An 11,272-nucleotide genomic window follows, 5' to 3' on the forward strand; every position below is an offset into this window, starting at 1 on the left:
ACTGTGGCCACTAGATGTGAGCATGACAACACACATCAGAGGGAGGAGAGTTTGTTAAAGGCATGCACAGACTGCACACACCACTCAACTTCCTGGTCTGATTCAGCAACAACTAATAGGAACGAAGCAAATACAAGAATTACATGAGAAGGTTAGAACATTACAGGACAAACAGTGAGCTGAAATCTGGACAGACAGTATGATTGTTGCAGAGCTGTAGAGGACTGTAAAGTGAATGCTGGTTTCTGCTGACCCTAAGATGTATTCTTACATGTGGGATTGACTTTTATTTTGTGAAAACTGTCCTGGTGGAGGAAACACAACCTCACAAACAGAGCTGCTGTAAGAGGTGGAGCAACACTGGAAGGAGGAGAGCTTCAACGTCACATTACAGAAATGACACTGCACGTTTGTCAGAGAGCTGCAGTCGAGACAAGTCTCTGTGTTTCTGTCTAAAGAAACATTAAACTGAGTTCATCAGGTCTTTCTCAACAACAACAGACTCAAATACTGGTGAGTGCAGCTGATAATATTTACTGTGTTTCAACAACCAGCATTAACACAAAACTTACAGCTCTAATCAAACAGGAAGTTACACTCTTTTCATTTCATATTGACCAGTGTTGGTACTCTCTTATTAACATGTTGTGTGTATCTGCCGGTATCAGCAATCTCTTGCAACTTATTCCTATTTATTCATTATTTCTTTAAGCATGTTAAACTGTGTCAGTCATAATCAGTTGTGATTTTATTGCTATATATACTTGGGCTATATGCATCTTCTATAGTAGGCCTATAATACTCCAATAATATTCACACTGGAACATTATAAGGTTAAGGTGGTGTGTTTGTATATAGTGTTAATAGTTAAAGTGCTTTCCTTTGTTATTTGTAGCCTTCAGCATCTCTCTATAATATATTATAGGATGTCTATAGGCTGGAATCAACAGCAGCCAGACAGACAGGCAGGTATACATGCAGAGCTGAGGTGTGTGAGCTCTTCATTCAGGTTTTAGGAGCAGAGTCCCAGTCAGGATGCTCCTACATATTATACAGAGACACATTATGAATTTATACAGTGAATAAAAGATACTAGGAGATATTGGGTTTGGGGTTCCTTCCCTGAGAAAATTAGAAGGTTTTTGACTTAAATCTACGCATTTTGCATCATTATGGACCATTATTATTACTAGTTAAATTATTATATTTATTATTTATCACAGCCTTCATCTGAACATGTAATTCTTCTGGAAATGTTTGTCCTGTAAAATCATATTCTATAAATCAGAAACCTTTTAAATAATGTTATATTAATTATATTTGTTCAAAAATAATAAATAATGGTTACGACAAACAGTTTATTAATTATTTTACAAAAAGGATGTGAACATTGTATTGATAAATTACAGCACCCTTGTTCTCACTTGATATTATTGATAGCGTAGCCACCATAACCAGTCTGACTAATCGATAACAGAAATTAGATCCATCTAACCAAATAATACTTGTATTATTTTTGGCATGTTTAATAATAAAACGCGATTGCACATCATATAAAACTGCACATTGCAGAACATTAACATATGGCATAGTATTTATTATTCCACATAAATACCTTGAAACGTTAACTGGTTGTCATTGTGGCATAAGCCCTTTCTACCCAGCCAACATGTGTATGTGGGGCCAATGTTGGTAGTAAATGGGCTGAAAAATGGGCCCTATATGTGATTGTCCGCGGGTTGAATAATGGCCCCATACCAATTGCCCTTGTGGGTTTCATGCAGGAGTAAACTGGGTGTTATATGGGCCCAATCTGGGCAACATAAACCAAACACATCTCAGCCCCAGGTTTAAGTTCTATGTGGGAACTACATGGGCTGATATATGGGTTGTAAGTGGGTTTGTCCACAGTTTCCATCTTGGCCCCGTGCACTAATTTCACAGTAGTGACCCAACTATGACCCACACGGGGAGCCCACATGGGGAGCCCATGAGGGACCAACTTAGTTGACTCAAGTGGGCCCCAGATAAGATGCCCATTTTGGGCCCATACCCACTTGGTACCCAGGTACCCCATAACCCATGTGGGGCCCACATAACCATGTTGGCTGGGTACCGGTATAGATATGATAGAAGTCGGGGTATTTTGACACTATAATCTATCTTTTGAGACTAAGATAGAGGATATACCCCGATGTTTATGCCAATCATATTTATGTGGTTACAAAACGGCACATGCTGTTGCAGGGAGTTAAATGCTGTGAACTAATAAATGTAGATCCCCCTTCCTGGCAGACAGGCTGTATACCTGCCTCTGCAGACTCGAGCCAATATTGCAATTTACAGTAAAAGTATCAGGTGTGTACATAAAAACATACATTGTCATTTCAGGCTGAATAATAATTAATATGCCATATGTATGCCTAGTTAATGTTCTGTAGCATGGAGTTTTATTAATATGTGATCGCATTTTATCATTAAACATCCCAAAAATAATACAGAGCGGTAGAATGAGCTTCTGATGTGAACAGCCAGGCTACAGCTCGCGCGGCGATTAATAACGACGGCTTCCGTTCCCTACGTGAACCCACGCAGTGCATCTACGCTGGCGCTGCACCGTTATTTATCTCCAGACAACCTGATATGGAGAGGGCAGAGGAGAGGACAGGCAGCTTGTGAGAAGCTCCGGTACGCATGAAAAAGTCACAGTACATCAAGGAGTAAAATGTAGAAGTGCCGGTACGGTGTACCGCTGCGTACCGGCCCACTTCGAGCACTGATAATGACACTTGTCGGATGGACATCTCAGTTAAATGAAACATACCTATGAATTCAAAATAATGTTTGTCACCATTGCAGTAATCATACTTTGATATTTGTTTTATACAAATGAAAAATACATGTGAAACAAAACATTTTATAATACTTTCACTTTTGTTCTCAGTGTGTAGATATGGCTGCTGCCAGCAATCTGCAATCTTTATATCTGGTATATGTTTTTGTACTTTGTACTTTGCACTACTAACCTTTTTTACTGCCTTTTTACAAACATGTTTTTGCACTATGGAACTTGGATGCCGGAAACTTGAATTTCCCTCGGGATTAATAAAGTTACTATCTATCTATCTATCTATCTAATAAAAGTAGAATAAGTCCATCTGAGATGTAGGTAAAGTACAGGTACCTTGAGTTTGTACTTAAATTAAACTGCTCAGGATAATTCCCTTCACCAGAAAGTATCTTATAAATAAAAACACACATTTGAGAAATATTGATATCATAAATAGTAAGAATCTGGAGTTCCTTAAATAGAAAGTGCAGATTCTACTGCGCATGTGCAATACCCCCCGGAGGTATGACGCGCTGATGACGCGTGTGTCCCAGCCTCCTTTTCATAGGCCGTGGTTGGTAGCTACGGTAACGTTAGCTTCAGGCTAGCTGAAGTTAGCATCCGCAGGCTAACTAACCTAGCGGCTGTAAACAATCAGAGCAGCCCGGTGTCTGAAGACCCTCACACGGACATGTAGACATCTTACCACCCTAACAGAGCCGGGGTCATTGATATAAGATGGTACATAACGGGATAAGTTTCTGTGCACCGATTGCCCCTTTTGCTACCAAGTTAGCTTTACTTCCGGCTTAGATTTTCAAAATAAAATACAAGGGCTCGTTTGTGATAGTTAAAATCTCCAGGTCAAATCAGAATCAGAATCGTGCTTATTGCCAGATGTAAGAGGTATACACTAGGGATTTGCTTTGGTTTTGTTGGTGCAAGTAAGCAGTATAATAACAAAAGAATAGATTAAAACGTCGGAATAAAATAAGAATTAAAAAAATACAGCTATGGTCTCCAAAACACTGCATGTTCATACAGCAAACTTTATTTGTATCTATTTTTATTTATATATACATATAAAGCATGACAGATATATAAAAAGCAGGACAGATATAAAGCAGGACAGATAATAATGCACTATACTCATTTTTAACAGTCTCTTCTGCACTATATTCACTCTTTTAATAGTCGTGTATCACAGCTGTTACCCTGCACTTTTTATATCTGGTATATTTTTTTGTACTTTGCACTACTAACTTTTTTATTGCCTTTTTACTAACATGTTTTGCACTATGGAACTGTGATGCTGGAAACTTTCCCTCGGGATTAATAAAGTTACTATCTATCTATCAATCTATCTATCAATCTAACTATCTATCTAATAAAAGTACAATAAGTCCATCTGAGATGTAGGTAAAGTACAGGTACCTTTAGATAGATAGATAGATAGATAGATAGATAGATAGAACTTTGTTAATCTATTTATATATATATATGTATTTATATATATATATACATATATATATATAAATAGATAGATAGCTAGATAGATAGATAGATAGATAGATAGATTAACAAAGTTCTATCTATCTATCTATCTATCTATCTATCTATCTCTCTCTCTCTATATATATATATATATATAGTGGTGGAAAGTACATTTACTTGAGTATTGTCTTATTGTTTACAAATTATATTGTTTTTATATTTAGTTTTTTACTATAAATATACTGTCTACATTTTATATGTATTTATATCTGTACATAGTTATTAAATGTTTATGTTTTAGCTCTGTCCAGTACTTACTTCAGTAGCACAGTGTAGAAGAGGTAGGCCTACTTCACCTTTACTTGAGTATTTTCATTTTATACTGTACTTCCACACCACTAAATTTCAGAGGCAAAAATATTGTACTTTTTACTTTATTTGACACTTAAAGATACTGACTTTTGCAATAAATAATGTACTTGCAAAAGATATGAAAAGCTTAGAAATTATGATGCTGTTGTTTACTACTAAACTAACCAAAGTGTCTAAGATTGGCTGCACATTGACACCTTACATTATGTAAAAACAAATCCAAGCCTACAAAAATAACACTGTGTTTCTGCATAATGTGTGTTCTTTTACATTTGAAACTTTAAGCACATTTAGCTATTTCTGTACTTTTACTTAAGTCACATTTTGAATGAAGGTTTTGTAATGGAGTATTTTTAGACTATACTTTACTATTACTAATACTATACTGAAGTAAATAATCTCAAAACTGCTTCTGCCACTGGCAGATATAGGCTGACATTAGTTTTACTCTCCATTGAATGAAATTAGTCAGGAGTTAAAGTACATATGATATGATATGTGATGTATTTGATTTATTTATTTGTAGTTTTTGCCTTTATTTGATAATTGACATTTGAGGAGTCACAAGACACAAAAAAAACTGTCAAAAATGCAACTGAGCAAAAAAAGGGTTGGTCTTCCCGGTTAGATAAACACAAGAAGGGGAAGTCGCTGGGCCAGACACGCAATGAGTCGTCATAACCAGCTCATCCCCCTAAACTCAAAAAGTAGTTAACTTAAAAAAAAACAGGAAAAACTAAACTACCAGGGATCTCCAGCCCAAACACAAAGTAACACACTAAATAATAATAGTAAAAAACTAATATCTAATATCTTTAACTGTTGTTTTGACTAGTCAGAATGACATTATAGATATCTTGAATAAGAATTCTGACTAGTCACAATATAATTACGACTAGTCAAAATGCAATTGTGGATATCTCTAATGTTAATAGTCAAGTTTAGCTATTAAATGTTAAAACGGTTTGCCATAGACACTGATCCATAGAAACATCTGGCTGCATCTCTCAGGAAACGACATGCAACAAGGCCATCAGGAAGCCAGTCATTATTTTATTTTCATTATGTAAAGCCTTTTTAATGACCCTGTTCTTTGTGTAAAATGTGTTGTAAAAATATACATATCTTGTCTTGCAGTAGTTCTTGGAGATTTGGACAATTACTGTTATTAGAGCTGAAAAGATTAGTTAATTAATCAATAAGTCGATGGGCATGAAATTAATCAGCAACTCTTTTGATGACCAATTCATTATTTGAATAATTTTTTAATCAAAAGAGCAAAAACCTTCAACTTCTCCAGTGTAAAAAGTTGCTGCTTTATTCGTTTTCATTGTAAACAGAATATTTGGGGGATTTTTACTGGTGATTGAACAAAAAAAGACATTTGGAGACGTCAACTTGCACTCGAGGAAATTGTAAAGGACATTATTCACTGTTTCTGATGTTTGATGGACCAAATGATTCATCACTTAATTGAGAAAATAATCATGCAGATTAATTAATGATAAGTGTCTTTGTGTACATTGAGAACCAAAAGAAATCACAGTCAAATTTCTTGTGAGCATAGGCTACACATACTCGGTCAATAAAGCTGATTCTGATAGTGACAATAACCTTTGGTTGCAACACTAACTGCTATGATGATCATTAATGTAATACTGGCTTTCGATGTGGCATTTCATCAGCGCTGAAGACCAAACTGCTTAGGAAAGCGTTTTATTTTGAAAATGGAGTCTTCTTCTCTAAATTGAGTCAGATGTGTTTCCCTCTTGTGGCCACCAGAGATGAGACTAACAGCTCAGATCAGAGGGAGGAGTTTCAACTTCCTCGTCTAATTTAGCAACAACTGTAGGAAGAAATACAAGAATCACATGAGAAAGTTAAACATTACAGGATAAACAGTTAGCTGAACTGTGGACTGACTGTAGGATTGTTGCAGAGCTGTAGAGGACTGTAAAGGATTGTTGTTTTTTGCTGACCCTAGATATACTCTTGTATGTGGGATTTACCTCTTTTTGTTGTGGTGGCTGCAATAAACCCACACAGCATGAAAAAAGAAGATAAAAGAAGTAAAAGGTCTCCCTAAAGATTAAACTTATCTTGTGCCAAATATCTGTAACTATACTGAAGGTATTCTGTCTAACCCTGAAGGAGGAAACACATCCTCACAAACAGAGCTGCTGTAAGAGGTGGAGCAACACTGGAAGGAGGAGAGCTTCAACGTCACATTACAGAAATTAAACTGCATGTTTGTCAGAGAGCTGCAGTCGAGACAAGTCTCTGTGTTTCTGTCTAAAGAAATATTAAACTGAGTTCGTCAGGTCTTTTTCAACAACAACAGACTCAAATACTGGTGAGTGCAGCTGATAATATTTACTGTGTTTCAACAACCAGCATTAACACAAAACGTACAGCTCTAATCAAACAGGAAGTTACACACTTTTCATTTCATGACACTTGTCAAATAAATGAAAACTAAACCCACCTAAATACCTATAAATTCAAAAATGATGTTTCTCAATAATGCAATAATCATACTTTGATATTTGTTTTATACAAATGATTGATACATGTGTAACAAAACATTTTGTAATACTTTCACTTTTGTTCTCAGTGTGTAGACATGGCTGCTGCCAGCAATCTGCTATCTGAAGATCAGTTTCTGTGCTCCATCTGTCTGGATGTGTTCACTGATCCAGTCAGTACACCATGTGGACACAACTTCTGCAAAAACTGCATCACTGAACACTGGAATACTAGTGACAGGTGCCAGTGTCCCATGTGTAAAGAGGCTTTTACCATAAGACCTTATTTAAAGGTCAACACTTTCATCTCTGAGATGGTTGTTCAGTTCAGACAGTCAGCTCAACAGAAAACCAGCAGCAGCAGCTCAGAGTAACAAGTGTCCAAACCAGGAGAAGTTCCCTGTGACTTCTGCACAGGAACCAAACCGAAGGCCCTGAAGTCCTGCCTGGTGTGTCTGGCCTCCTACTGTGAGACTCACCTGGAGCCTCATCTGACAATGTCAGGCCTGAAAAGACATCAGCTGATCGACCCTGTGGAGAACCTGGAAGACAGGATGTGTACGAAGCACGATAAACCTCTGGAGCTGTTCTGTAAGACCGACCAGACATGTGTCTGCATGCTCTGCCTCGTTTTAGACCACAAGACACATGATATTGTTCCTCTGAAAGAAGAATATGAAGGAAAGAAGGCCGAGCTGGGGAAGACAGAGACTGAAATCCAGCAGATGATCCAGAAAAGACAACTGAAGATTCAGGAGATCAAACACTCGGTTGACCTCAGTGAGGAAGATGCAGACAGAGAGATAGCAGAAGGTGTTCAGGTCTTCACTGCTCTGAAGGAGTCTGTTGAGAGAGGCCAGGCCAATCTCATCGACACGATCAAAGAGAAGCAGAAAACAACAGAAAAACAGGCCGAAGCTTTCATCAAAGAGCTGGAACAGGAAATCTCTGAACTGACGAAGAGAAGGGCTGAAGTGGAGCAGCTCTCACGCTCTGAAGACCATCTCCATCTTCTCCAGAGTGTCCAATCCCTGAAAGCTGCTCCATCCACCAAGGACTGGACAAAGGTCAGCGTCCGTCCATCATCATATAAGGGGACTGTGGTGAAAGCTGTGGCTCAGCTGGAGGAGACACTCAGTAAAGAGATGAAGAAGCTGGTCGCTGAGGCAGAGCTGAAGAGGGTCCAGCAGTATGCAGTGGATGTGACTCTTGATCCTGACACAGCTCATCCTGAACTCATCCTGTCTGATGATGGGAAACAAGTGAATCATGGTGATGTGTGGAAGAATCTCCCAAACAACCCAGAGAGATTTTCTGATTGTGTTTTTGTTTTGGGAAAGCAGAGTTTCTCTTCAGGCAGATTTTACTTTGAGGTTCAAGTTAAAGGAAAGACTGAATGGTATTTAGGAGTGGCCAGAGAGTCGATCAACAGGAAGGGAGGCATCTCACTGAGACCTCAGAATGGTTACTGGACTATATCGTTGAGAAATGGAAATAAGTACAAAGCTCTTGCTGACCCTTCAGTTCTTCTCTCTCTGAAGTCTCGGCCTCAGAAGGTGGGGGTGTTTGTGGATTATGAGGAGGGTCTGGTCTCCTTTTATGACGTAGATGCTGCAGCTCTTATCTACTCCTTTACTGGCTGCTGCTTCACTGAGAAACTCTTCCCATTCTTCAGTCCTCGTCTTAATCATGGTGGTAAAAACTCTGCCCCTCTGATCATCTCTCCTGTCAATCAAGCTGAGTAGACTGGTGATATTTAAATGAAAAGGTTCACTGTCATATAACAGAACAAATATACATATTTAGTGGCAATATACAATGTAAACCTGTTGTCTTCAGAATTAATCTTCAGGGCTGTTTTTCTGACACCATGAAAAGTCGACTGTTTAGAGATACGTGGTTCTCACAGGACAGCGACGCTACAAACATATGATGATCTTATAGACCATGATGCATTGCTGTAGATTAAACTACCCAACAGTATATAAAGGAGTTAAAATTAACACAACCTTAAACATCTACAGCAGTAAAATGCAACATACACATTAATGCAGCAGTAATATTAATCCAGAAACATCAGATATAATAATAAAACACTGACAGGGAACATTTTACTGCACAATCAACACTTTTACTTTTCATACGTTAAGTACATTTTGCTGATAAAGACAACCACTCAGATTCAAAAAGTTACCCTTGTGTACTCTTTCTGTGAGCAATTAAGAGATGAATATAGAATTAATTAATTTATCAATCAACAGAAAAATTAATCTGCAAATATTTATCAATTAATTGTTTATGTAATTTTTTAAAGCAAAAATGTCAAATTCACAGATTCCAGCCTCTCAAATGTGAATATTTGCTGGTTTCTGGGTCTGCTATCATATTAAACCAAATATCGTTGGATTATTATAAATCATAATGGGCATTTGTGACTTTTTTTCTGATATTTTATGCACCAAGAGATTAATCAATAATGAAAATAATTGTTAGTTGCAGCATGAGAGCTTTAATTCTGTTTTATAGGCCTACATCTTTTCAGCTGTTGTTGGGTTTTGAACATTTAATTAGCATTAAGTGAATGATTAATCGTAAGGATTTTTACTAGTTATTCAGTCATCCGGTTATTGAGTTTTAATGTCTAATATGCATTTATGTTGTTATTCATTTAATCGTCATTACTGCAATAAAATCCTTTGCAGAGGAAGAAACTTTTTGTGTGAGTGTTTTATTTTGAAACTGGAGTCTTGTCCACAAAGTCACAAAGGTTTTCACAGGTTGGATGTGTTTCTCAACTGTGGCCACTAGATGTGAGCATGACAACACACATCAGAGGGAGGAGAGTTTGTTAAAGGCATGCACAGACTGCACACACCACTCAACTTCCTGCTCTGATTCAGCAACAACTAATAGGAACGAAGCAAATACATAATTACATGAGAAGGTTAGAACATTACAGGACAAACAGTGAGCTGAAATCTGGACAGACAGTATGATTGTTGCAGAGCTGTAGAGGACTGTAAAGTGGCTGCTGGTTTCTGCTGACCCTAAGATGTATTCTTACATGTGGGATTGACTTTTATTTTTAAACTGTCCTGGTGGTTGCAGGAAAAAGAAGATAAAAAAAGTAAAAAAGTCTCCCTAAAGATTAGAAGTATCTTGTGCCAAATATCTGTAACTATACTGAAGGTATTCTGTCTAACCCTGAAGGAGGAAACACAACCTCACAAACAGAGCTGCTGTAAGAGGGTGGAGCAACACTGGAAGGAGGAGAGCTTCAACGTCACATTACAGAAATGAAACTGCATGTTTGTCAGAGAGCTGCAGTCGAGACAAGTCTCTGTGTTTCTGTCTAAAGAAATATTAAACCGAGTTCATCAGGTCTTTCTCAACAACAACAGACTCAAATACTGGTGAGTGCAGCTGATAATATTTACTGTGTTTCAAAACGTACAGCTCTAATCAAACAGGAAGTTACACTCTTTTCATTTCATACTGACCAGTGTTTGAAGTGGGGAAAATATAAGTACTCTCTTATTCACATGTTGTGTATATCTGCCGGTATCAACAATCTCTTGCAACTTATTCCTATTTATTCATTATTTCTTTAAGCATGTTAAACTGTGTTATTCATAATCAGTTGTGATTTTATTGCTATATATATTTGGGCTATATGCATCTTCTATATTAGGCCTATAATACTCCAATAATATTCACAATGGAACATTATAGGGTTAAGGTGGTGTGTTAGTATATAGTGTTAATAGTTAAAGTGCTTTCCTATGTTATTTGTAGCCTTCAGCATCTCTCTATAATATATTATAGGATGTCTATAGGCTGGAATCAACAGCAGCCAGACAGACAGGCAGGTATACATGCAGAGCTGAGGTGTGTGAGCTCTTCATTCAGGTTTTAGGAGCAGAGTCCCAGTCAGGATGCTCCTACATATTATACAGAGACACATTATGAATTTATACAGTGAATAAAAGATACTAGGAGATATTGGGTTTGGGGGTCCTTCCCCAAGGAAATTTGAAGGTTTTTGACTTAA

The 11,272-nt window shown here is 37.4% G+C and overlaps 1 long non-coding RNA gene and 1 pseudogene across 1 annotated transcript in view; one reads left to right on the forward strand and one right to left on the reverse strand.

Moving 5' to 3' along the window:
* Nucleotides 1–261: 261 nt before the first annotated feature.
* LOC119485912 lies at nucleotides 262–9,198 on the forward strand (annotated as a pseudogene).
* LOC119485969 overlaps nucleotides 5,946–11,272 on the reverse strand; it is a 47,554-nt gene continuing 42,227 nt past the window's right edge. The window contains exon 3 of the long non-coding RNA XR_005206410.1: nucleotides 5,946–6,542. This is a non-coding gene — a long non-coding RNA (uncharacterized LOC119485969). The remainder of the gene's footprint in view (nucleotides 6,543–11,272) is intronic.

The sequence above is a fragment of the Sebastes umbrosus genome, chromosome 3, assembly GCF_015220745.1.
Source record: "Sebastes umbrosus isolate fSebUmb1 chromosome 3, fSebUmb1.pri, whole genome shotgun sequence".
NCBI lineage: Eukaryota > Metazoa > Chordata > Actinopteri > Perciformes > Sebastidae > Sebastes > Sebastes umbrosus.